At 37.9% G+C, this 10,241-nt stretch overlaps 1 pseudogene; it reads left to right on the forward strand.

Annotated features, from left to right (window-relative positions):
- Positions 1–5,097, forward strand: part of LOC127691921 (adenosylhomocysteinase-like) — a 29,032-nt pseudogene extending 23,935 nt beyond the window's left edge.
- The last annotated feature ends 5,144 nt before the right edge of the window (positions 5,098–10,241 follow it).

Here is a 10,241-nt window from a genome sequence, read left to right on the forward strand (position 1 = left end):
TGTTCTTCCTATGGGGTTGTAAACCCCTTCAGCTCCTTCAATCCTTCCCCTAACTCTTCCACTGGGGTCCCCATGCTCATTAGTTTGGTGTCTATTTCTACCTGCTCTCTCCACTCCCCTCCTCCCTTAATTTTACTTCATTTTGCACAGTCTCTGGGAGCTAAGAAATCAAATCTTAAATAAAACCATTACTATCAGTTCATTTCTTCATAGGCTCCCTACCTCATCATTACAACATATGCTTCTTCCTGCATTTTCCATAGGAAATTTGTAATGATATAAAATTAAGTTTGATCCCCATGATTAAGCTAGAATTGTGTTGAATTTCATCAAAGTTGGTAGCTTTCAGAAAATAAGCACTTGGCTAAAAATCAACCAGCATCAACTCTCAGCATGTCTCTCATCCAAGTTCAAGAGTGCCAAGTATATGCAATGGTTTCAGGTTTGTGGTCCTCACTATTTTTCTATATCAAAAGAATTATTTTCCCTGACATTATTTCTTTTTTTGTTGTTATCTGTCATTTTGAAAAAGAAGGGTAAAGAAGTCTTTGCATCCTTCTCATTTTTAACATGATATGTTTTAATATCTCTTCTGTCAATTATATAAATAACTATATATATTATTATATTCAAATATTTCCTTAATATTCTATTTGTGCTAATGTACACTATATTTTTTCAAAAACTGAAAGTAGATTTTTAAAAAATAAGTAATTAAAAAATGTTTGCACTTTCAGACAAAATTACCACAGTTTAAATGTAGATATAAGGAATGACATTTGGATCAGTAGGACATAAAAATTTTATTTACCATGTTAAAATTTTATTTTAATTGAAAAATCAATTTAAATTGTTTATTAAAACTTAATTTAAATTTTATTAAAATTATTAGAACACACTGCATTATTTTATAAAGAATTACTAAACTATATTAAAATTCTTTACATTTAATATTAAATTTAAAATATTAATTAAATTTTTAATTAAAAATTGTTCATGATATTCTATTAAGTTAGTTTCATTTTGGCTTCATTATTGACATGTTAATATCTGGTCACAGGTTTTTATAAACCATTTAGGTTTTTAAATTATTTTTTCCCATTAGTTTTGATTTAATCAGTTCCAGATTTTCATTTTACATAAGTTTCTCTTCCATATTGGTAGTTGAGTAGACATTTACTTTCTCTCTTCATTCTCTTCCCAGTTCTCAATGAAAGCTATTTAGTTACTTAACCAGGTGGAACATGCTTTCCAGGCATGAAGAACACCATAGTATGCCATTCTCTTGCTCCAACTTGTAAGTGTATAAACACAGTTAAAACAGATGACTTTATATATATTTTTACAGCAAGCATAGGCTATTTAGAGAGAATATTCTCAATTTTCGGAACCTATTCATCTCTGGGCTTATTGAAACAATCCTCTTCTACTTTGCTCACTGCAGGATCTGAAGCTGCATTCATGGTTTCTCTGAGAAACTCTGTATCCTTCATCTCCTGGTCTTCCATGTTTACCAGTTTTCTTTGTGGGAATATAGGTGCTCCCTAGGTAATCACAGAAGAAACCCAACCATTGAGATGCAGATTTGCTTTCATCTTTAGCTACTGCTATGGGCTTACAAATGATAAACAAGGTAGCATTCTTATTATTGCTTAAACCCCACTTTAAAAAGATGAACTGTTGATAATCATCAAAATTTTCTTTCTCTTTTGCCAGAGAATAAAGAATGTAATTCTTCAGTTTAGTCTTTGATGAAGGGGTAGGTAACTTTTATCTCTCCAGCTACATTAGGAACATTTTTTTCCAACAGAGAGAGCAACAGTGAGCTTGAGAGAATGTCCACAGATGTTTCAATGGAAGTTGCACCTTTTCAATAGAGCTTAAAACTCATGAAGAAAATACATTCTTGCTTTTCAGGTAGCTCATAGGATCATTTGCTTCCTTAAACACTTTGTGTTTTTCCTTAAAAGTCTCTGGTGCTCTTTGGGAATAAACTCAAAGATATGTCAATATTTTATCTACTGTAAGTGTGCATTCTTCTTCAAGATATACAGATTTCTTTTCTTTTTCTCTTATCCCTAGGCTTTTTTGAAAATCATCTGGACTGTGACCTTGCTCTTGCCTACAAATGTTTTGAATCATCGCATTAAATTTCAAGTGAATGTTATCCTAGTCTTATGTCAGGTTTTATCTAGTCCTTATGACACGTCTCTAAACTTTTTGAAATACCACCATGTATTTTGTTTTCATTTGGACTTGTTTGGCATAAATGATTTCAGACATTCTCCAGGGGTTCTTCTTAGTTTTCCCACCATACTTTTCATTATTTTGAAATACCTCAGGATGAAATTCTCAGAACCTATGGTATGAGTGACAGTAATGAGCATAGACAGAATTTGTCCAAAGTTGATTGAATTTCTTATGTAACTTTTCATCCTTTATGCTTTACACTTAAAGCCAGCTTTACACTCCTATCTGATAATTCACTTTTGTATTGTGACTTTTAGTTATCTAGTCTTGGCTTTACAAATAGTTATTGGCTTTCCGTCTGGTGTCTAAAATAAGTGAACCTTTAAAAATTATTAGCTTATGTTCAAAATTTGCATCCACTGAGCCAGTATTTCCAGATTTTCTTTAAAATATTTTTCAGATTCTTGCTTGGTAGTTTGGCAACTTGCTACTAAGGTTGTAGTAAACCATGTCTACACTGTTTTCTTGAGCTCAGCACAAAACACAGAACTCCCTTTTCTTAGTCTGGTATCTTCTCCCTCTGTCCTATGGAATGCTTCTCCATTCAACTGAGGTATCACTAGAACCTTATACCTCAGTCAGTGAAACTTCACCCTAAGAAGAACCCCTTCCCTCATTCCAAGGTTTATGTAGTCCATGTTCTCCCCAAATAAAGAATACAATCTCTTTCATTGACTATTATCTAAAAGAGATATAAGATTGAAATCTTTTTGGAGATTTCTTCCCCTTTACCACCTCCCTGCACAGGATTCTGCTGACACATTTGTTCGAGACTTTGGTTCATCCTTTCCCACTTGGTTTGTGGGAAAGACATGAATTGTAGAAGTCGGCTCAACTCCATCCTTCCTGTGTGATGCTCAGCAGTGCCTCGACATCCAAAAAGAAGCAAAAATAGAACCACATGATAGTTTTGTATTTCCTTGTAGTTGAACCATCAAGTTTATTTATTGATTACAGTGTCAGGACTTTACTTTTCTAAATATGGTTGTTCAACTGATTCTGCAATTACAAAATAAATCTTCTCAGCTCCCAGGTATTAGCCCCACCCCTCCTTCAACTATTCATCACCAGCAACTGCATCATCACCAGCCACCAAATTCTAAACCTTTATAAGGTTCCTGACATCACAGACAAAACACTCTCCTAAGAAGCAGAGAATGTAACACATTCCAAGAAACAAAACACCCACCAATAAAGTGAAGATAAGATATCAGCACCTAGAATTACAATCTTTTGAAACTAGATGCTTGAACATCAACATAAAAAGACAATCAGTAACAGTATGTGATATGACTCCACTAGAGCTCAGTACTCCTACTATGGCAGGTCTGGGATATTACAGTAAAGCTGACGCATAAGACAAAGACTTTACAATAGTCTTTATGGATATGATATGAAGTCCTTAAACAGGAAATGGATAAATCTGTAAAGAAATTTATGGAAACCTAGTGAAAGGAAATTATTGAAAGAAAGCCTGAAAGTGGAAATAATTCTGTACCCTTCCCCAAGCCATCCATTCTTCTTCACTGAGTTCATCAGGCCTAGCAGAAGCACAACAAAATTTCTGACTTTAGAGTGGCTACTTGGAGTCAAAAGGCCCTGGACATGGCCAAGATGAGAAGCCAGGTTTGATTTGCATGGGGAAGATGTACCCAGCCTCCAAGCCACTGAAGAATGCTTGCATTGCTGGCTGCCGCATATTACTTTGGAGACTGTTGTCCTTACAGAGACTCTTGGGGCCATGGGTGCTGAGGTGTGGAATCCCAGCGACAACCTCTTTTCTAGTCAGGGCCATGTAGTGACTATCATTATGAGGGCCAGTGTTCCAGTGTTTGCTTGGAAGAGAAAGACAAATGAGGAATAGAGAAGTATTGGTGGTACATTTAGCAGATGTTGCTCTTCAAGGATGAACCCCTCAACATAATTCTGGATGATGGTGGTCACCTAACTAACTTCATCTACACCACATACCCACAGCTTCTGTCAGACATCTGAGGCATCTCAGAGGAGACTACAACTTGAGTTTACGAACTCTACAAGATGATGGCCAATGGGATATTGAAGGTGTCTGCCATCAATGTTAATGATTCTGTTACCAAGAACAAGTTTGACCATGTCTATGGCTAATAGAATCCCTCATAGCATAAAATAGGCCACAGATTTGATGATTGTGGGCAAGGTGGCAGTAGTATCAGGCTATGGTGACATGAGCAAGGGCTCTTACCAAGAGCTGAGGGGTTCTGGAGTCTGAGTCATCATAACTGAGATTGACCCTATCAGTACACTGTAGGCTGACATGTAAGCTATGAGGTGACTACTGTTGACAAGGTCTGTAGGAAGGACAACATCTTAGTTACCACTAGTCTGTGTTGGCATTATCCTATGGGGGAACTGCAGACAGAACCAGGGTGATGCTATTGTGTGAAATATCTGACACTTTGATGTGAAGATGATGTGAACAGGCTCTATGTGAGGGCTGTGGAGAAGGTGAGTGTCAAGCCTCAGGTAGACCGCGAATGGCAACAAATGATTCTGCTAGATGTAAGCCTGCTGGTCGATGTGGCTTGTGCCATGGGTCACCCCGGTTTTGTGAAGAGCTCCTCCTTCATGAACCAGGAGATGGCACAGATTGAAATGTCTATCGACCCAGATAAATTCCTAGTTTGAGTTCACATTCTGCCTAAGAAGGTTGATAAGCCAGTTGTCAAAGCCTAAGTAGGCAAGCTGAATATGAAGCTGACCATGTTAACTGAGAAGGTATCTCAGTACCTGGGCATGTCTATAGATAGGCCCGTCAAGCTGGATCACTACTGCTACTTAGAGCTAGGATTGTCCTTCACCTCCTAGCTGCTAGCTGCCATTTTTTTCAAGGAACTTTCTTTCCCAAGAGCAAATGTCACCGATGAGGCTGTTGCTTCTCAGGTGTTTGTCCTCCACTGGACCTGGTCTTTCTGTTTTTGTTCTTTATTGTAACATACTCTTGTGGATATAGTGATAGGGAACTAAGAGTCACTAGTCAAGTCAGTGGTACATGGGAACCATTGACAGGGGACATGAGCTCAAAAGTTTGGGAAGTTCTGAGGCTGGGTGTTGCTACTGATAGTAAGGTCAAAGAAACAGAAAACATTTAAAAAAGAAAAAAGAAAAAAATGGAAATAAAATGTCCTAAAGAAGATGAGTATCTGGGTTCAAGAAGCATACAGAACAGCAAATAGATAGGAACAGAAAAAGAAGAACAGTTTTAACATAATAACCAAAACCATAATATAATATAGAGAAAAGAATTAAATATTGAATTATTAAATTGAATTAAATTAAAATATTAAATATAGATAAAAGAAAGTATATTAAAAGTGTGAAGAAAAAAGAGCAAGTAACATATAAAGTCATATAACATATAAGTGTTACTAGAGTAGCATTTGATTTATTTTTTTTATTTAGATTTTTTCATTCGATATATTTTTTATTTACATTTCAAATGATTTCCCCTTTTCTAGCCCCCCACTCCCCGAAAGTCCCATAAGCCCCCTTCTCTCCCCCTGTCCTCCCACCCACCCCTTCCCACTTCCCCGTTCTGGTTTTGCCGAATACTGCTTCACTGAGTCTTTCCAGAACAAGGGGCCACTCTTCCTTTCTTCTTGTACCTCATTTGATGTGTGGATTATGTTTTGGGTATTCCAGTTTTCTAGGTTAATATCCACTTATTAGTGAGTGCATACCATGATTCACCTTTTGAGTCTGGGTTACCTCACATAGTATGATGTTCTCTAGCTCCATCCATTTGCCTAAGAGTTTCATGAATTCATTGTTTCTAATGGCTGAATAGTACTCCATTGTGTAGATATACCATATTTTTTGCATCCACTATTCTGTTGAGGGATACCTAGGTTCTTTCCAGCATCTGGCAATTATAAATAGGGCTGCTATGAACATAATAGAGCATGTATCCTTATTACATGGTGGGGAATCCTCTGGGTATATGCCCAGGAGTGGTATAGCAGGATCTTCTGGAAGTGAGGTGCCCAGTTTTCTGAGGAACCGCCAGACTGATTCCAGAGTGGTTGCACCAATTTGCAACCCCACCAGCAGTGGAGGAGTGTTCCTCTTTCTCCACACCCTCTCCAAAACCTGCTGTCTCCTGAATTTTTAATCTTAGCCATTCTGACTGGTGTAAGGTGAAATCTCAGGGTTGTTTTGATTTGCATTTCCCTAATGACTAATGAAGTTGAGCATTTTTTAAGATGCTTCTCTGCCATCCGAAGTTCTTCAGGTGAGAATTCTTTGTTTAACTCTGTTTCCCATTTTTTAATAGGGTTGTTTGGTTTTCTGGAGTCTAACTTCTTGAGTTCTTTATATATATTGGATATTAGCCCTCTCTCTGATGTAGGATTGGTGAAGATCTTTTCCCAATTTCTTGGTTGCCGATTTGTCCTCTTGATGGTGTCCTTTGCCTTACAGAAACTTTGTAATTTTATGAGGTCCCATTTGTCAATTCTTGATCGTAGAGCATACGCTATTGGTGTTCTGTTCAGAAACTTTCTCCCTGTACCGATGTCCTCAAGGGTCTTCCCCAGTTTCTTTTCTATTAGCTTCAGAGTGTCTGGATTTATGTGGAGGTCCTTGATCCATTTGGATTTGAGCTTAGTACAAGCAGACAAGGATGGATCAATTCCCATTCTTTTGCATGCTGACCTCCAGTTGAACAAGCACCATTTGTTGAAAAGGCTATCTTTTTTCCATTGGATGTTTTCAGCCTCTTTGTCGAGGATCAAGTGGCCATAGGTGTGTGGGTTCATTTCTGGATCTTCAATCCTGTTCCACTGATCCTCCTGTCTGTCACTGTACCAATACCATGCAGTTTTTAACACTATTGCTCTGTAGTATTGCTTGAGGTCAGGGATACTGATTCCCCCAGAATTTCTTTTGTTGCTGAGAATAGTTTTAGCTATCCTGGGTTTTTTGTTATTCCAGATGAATTTGATAATTGCTCTTTCTAACTCTGTGAAGAATTGAGTTGGGATTTTGATGGGTATTGCATTGAATCTGTATATTGCTTTTGGCAAAATGGCCATTTTAACTATATTGATTCTACCGATCCATGAGCATGGGAGGTTTTCCCATTTTTTGAGGTTTTCTTCCATTTCCTTCTTCAGAGTCTTGAAGTTCTTGTCATACAGATCTTTCACATGTTTGGTAAGAGTCACCCCAAGATACTTTATACTGTTTGTGGCTATTGTGAAGGGGGTCATTTCCCTAATTTCTCTCTCAGCCTGCTTATCCTTTGAGTATAGGTAGGCCACTGATTTGCTTGAGTTGATTTTATAACCTGCCACTTTGCTGAAGTTGTTTATCAGCTGTAGGAGCTCTCTAGTGGAGTTTTTTGGGTCACTTAGGTAGACTATCATGTCATCTGCAAATAATGATAGTTTGACTTCTTCCTTTCCAATTTGTATCCCTTTGACCTCCTTATGTTGTCGAATTGTCGGCGCTAGTACCTCAAGTACAATATTGAAAAGATAAGGAGAAAGGGGGCAGCCCTGTCTTGTCCCTGATTTTAGTGGGATTGCTTCAAGTTTCTCTCCATTTAGTTTGATGCTGGCTACCGGTTTGCTGTATATTGCTTTAATGATGTTTAGGTATGGGCCTTGAATTCCTGTTCTTTCCAAGACTTTAAGCATGAACGGATGCTGAATTTTGTCAAATGGTTTTTCAGCATCCAATGAAATGACCATGTGGTTTTTTTCTTTGAGTTTGTTTATGTAGTGGAGTGCATTGATGGATTTCCGTATATTGAACCAACCCTGCATTCCCGGGATAGAGCCTACTTGATCATGGTGGATGATCGTTTTGATGTGTTCTTGGATTTGGTTGGCAAGAATTTTATTGAGTATTTTTGCATCGATGTTCATAAGGGAAATTGGTCTGAAGTTCTCTTTGTTTGTTGGATCTTTGTGTGGTTTTGGTATCAGCGAAATTGTGGCTTCATAGAAGGAATTGGGTAGTGTTCCTTGGAATAAAAATGGTCTTCAATAGCAACAAAAACAACAGAAAACCCGCATACACATGGAAACTGAACAATATTCTACTCAATGACACCTTGGTCAAGGAAGAAATAAATAAAGAAATTAAGACTTTTTAGAACACAATGAAAATAAAGACACAACATACCCAAATCTATGGGACACAATGAAAGCAGTGCTAAGAGGAAAACTCATAGCCCTGAGTGCCTCCAAAAAGAAAATGGAGAGAGCATACATTACCAGCTTAATGACACACCTGAAAGCCCTGGAACAAAAAGAAGCTATTTCACCCAGGAGGAGCAGAAGGCAGGAAATCATCAAACTCAGGGCCGAAATCAATCAAGTAGAAACAAAGAGAACCATACAAAGAATCAACAAAGGAGCTGGTTCTTTGGGAAAATCAACAAGATAGATAAACCCTTAGCCAGACTGACCAAAAGGCACAGAGAAAGTATCCAAATTAACAAACTTAGAAATGAAAAGGGAGATATAACAATGGAAACTGAGGAAATCCAAAAAATCATCAGATCCTACTACAAGAGCCTGTACTCAACACAACTGGAGAATCTGGAGGAAATGGACAATTTCCTTGACAGATACCAAATACCAAAATTAAATCAGGACCAAATAGATCATCTAAACAGTCCCATAATGCCTAAAGAAATAGAAGGAGTCATAGAAAGTCTTCCAACCAGAAAAAGCACAGGACCAGATGGTTTCAGTGCAGAATTCTATCAGACCTTCAAAGAAGAGTTAACACCAATACTCTTCAAACGATTCCACAAAGTAGAAACAGCATTTGATTTCTTAATGTACTCTAAATTCCAAAAAGGCCTGGACAAATGTTCTACAGACTCTAATAGATGAAGATGGTAGACTAGACTATTATACCAAACAAAACTCTCAATCAAAAATGGATGGAGAAAATATGACAACCAAAATTAAGAAATCTCTAAATGCACCCTACAGAAATCACTGTAAGGAAAACTCCAACCTAAAGGGTTAACTACACCCAAGAAAACTTATGTAATAAACAATACCAGATCAGCAAAATGAAAAACTGGAAACACATACACACACACACACACACACACACACACATACATTAGATATTGGTTCTAATGCTTTGATTCAGTTGGGAATCTGCTTGTCCAAACACTAAAGGTTCTTGTACCCAGTTGGTTTCAATCAATTAATAAAGATGCCAGCAGCCAGTGGTTGTGCAAAGGGAGACCAGGTGGGACCCTTAGATTTGCACAGGATAGGACGAGTACAGAGGAAGAGACTGAGGATTGCCCTAAAGTGTGGGAGAGAAATGGTTGTGAGAGCTGTAGGAGCTAAACCCAACCAGACATGTAAAAATTCAGGTGGGTGGCCACTGGCACGTCCCTATTTGGGACTGGGGTAGGAGAGGTAGGAAAGAAAGGTTTAGGAGTTGCCAGAATTTAAGGTATCCAAGGCATTTTAGAATTAACCTCCCTCTCTCTCTCTCTCTCTCTCTCTCTCTCTCTCTCTCTCTCTCTCTCTCTCTCTCTCTCCATCTTTCTCTCTCTCTCCCTCTCCCTCTTCCCATCTCTCTCTCCCTCTCCCTCTGCCCACCCCTCTTTCTGTATGCCTTCCATTTGTGAATCCAGATAGCTCCTAGGAAAGAACACACATGTAACCCACCAGGAGCCAAAGCAGTGTAGGTAAAAATAATCATACACACACACACACACACACACATACACACTCAGACGTATGCACACACACACATATCACAGCCACAACAAAATAACAATAATAAAACAACACCCCTCATTGACATCTCTCCACATCATTTGTTACAATTCTCTAATAAAAAGACATAAACTAACAAAATGGATGTAAAAAGAGAATCCATCTTTCTGCTGCTGCATCTATGAAATATTCCTTAACATCAAGAAAACAAATCATTTCAGAGTACAATGATGGATAAGGCTATTCCATGCA

This window comes from Apodemus sylvaticus, chromosome 9, assembly GCF_947179515.1.
Source record: "Apodemus sylvaticus chromosome 9, mApoSyl1.1, whole genome shotgun sequence".
Lineage (NCBI taxonomy): Eukaryota > Metazoa > Chordata > Mammalia > Rodentia > Muridae > Apodemus > Apodemus sylvaticus.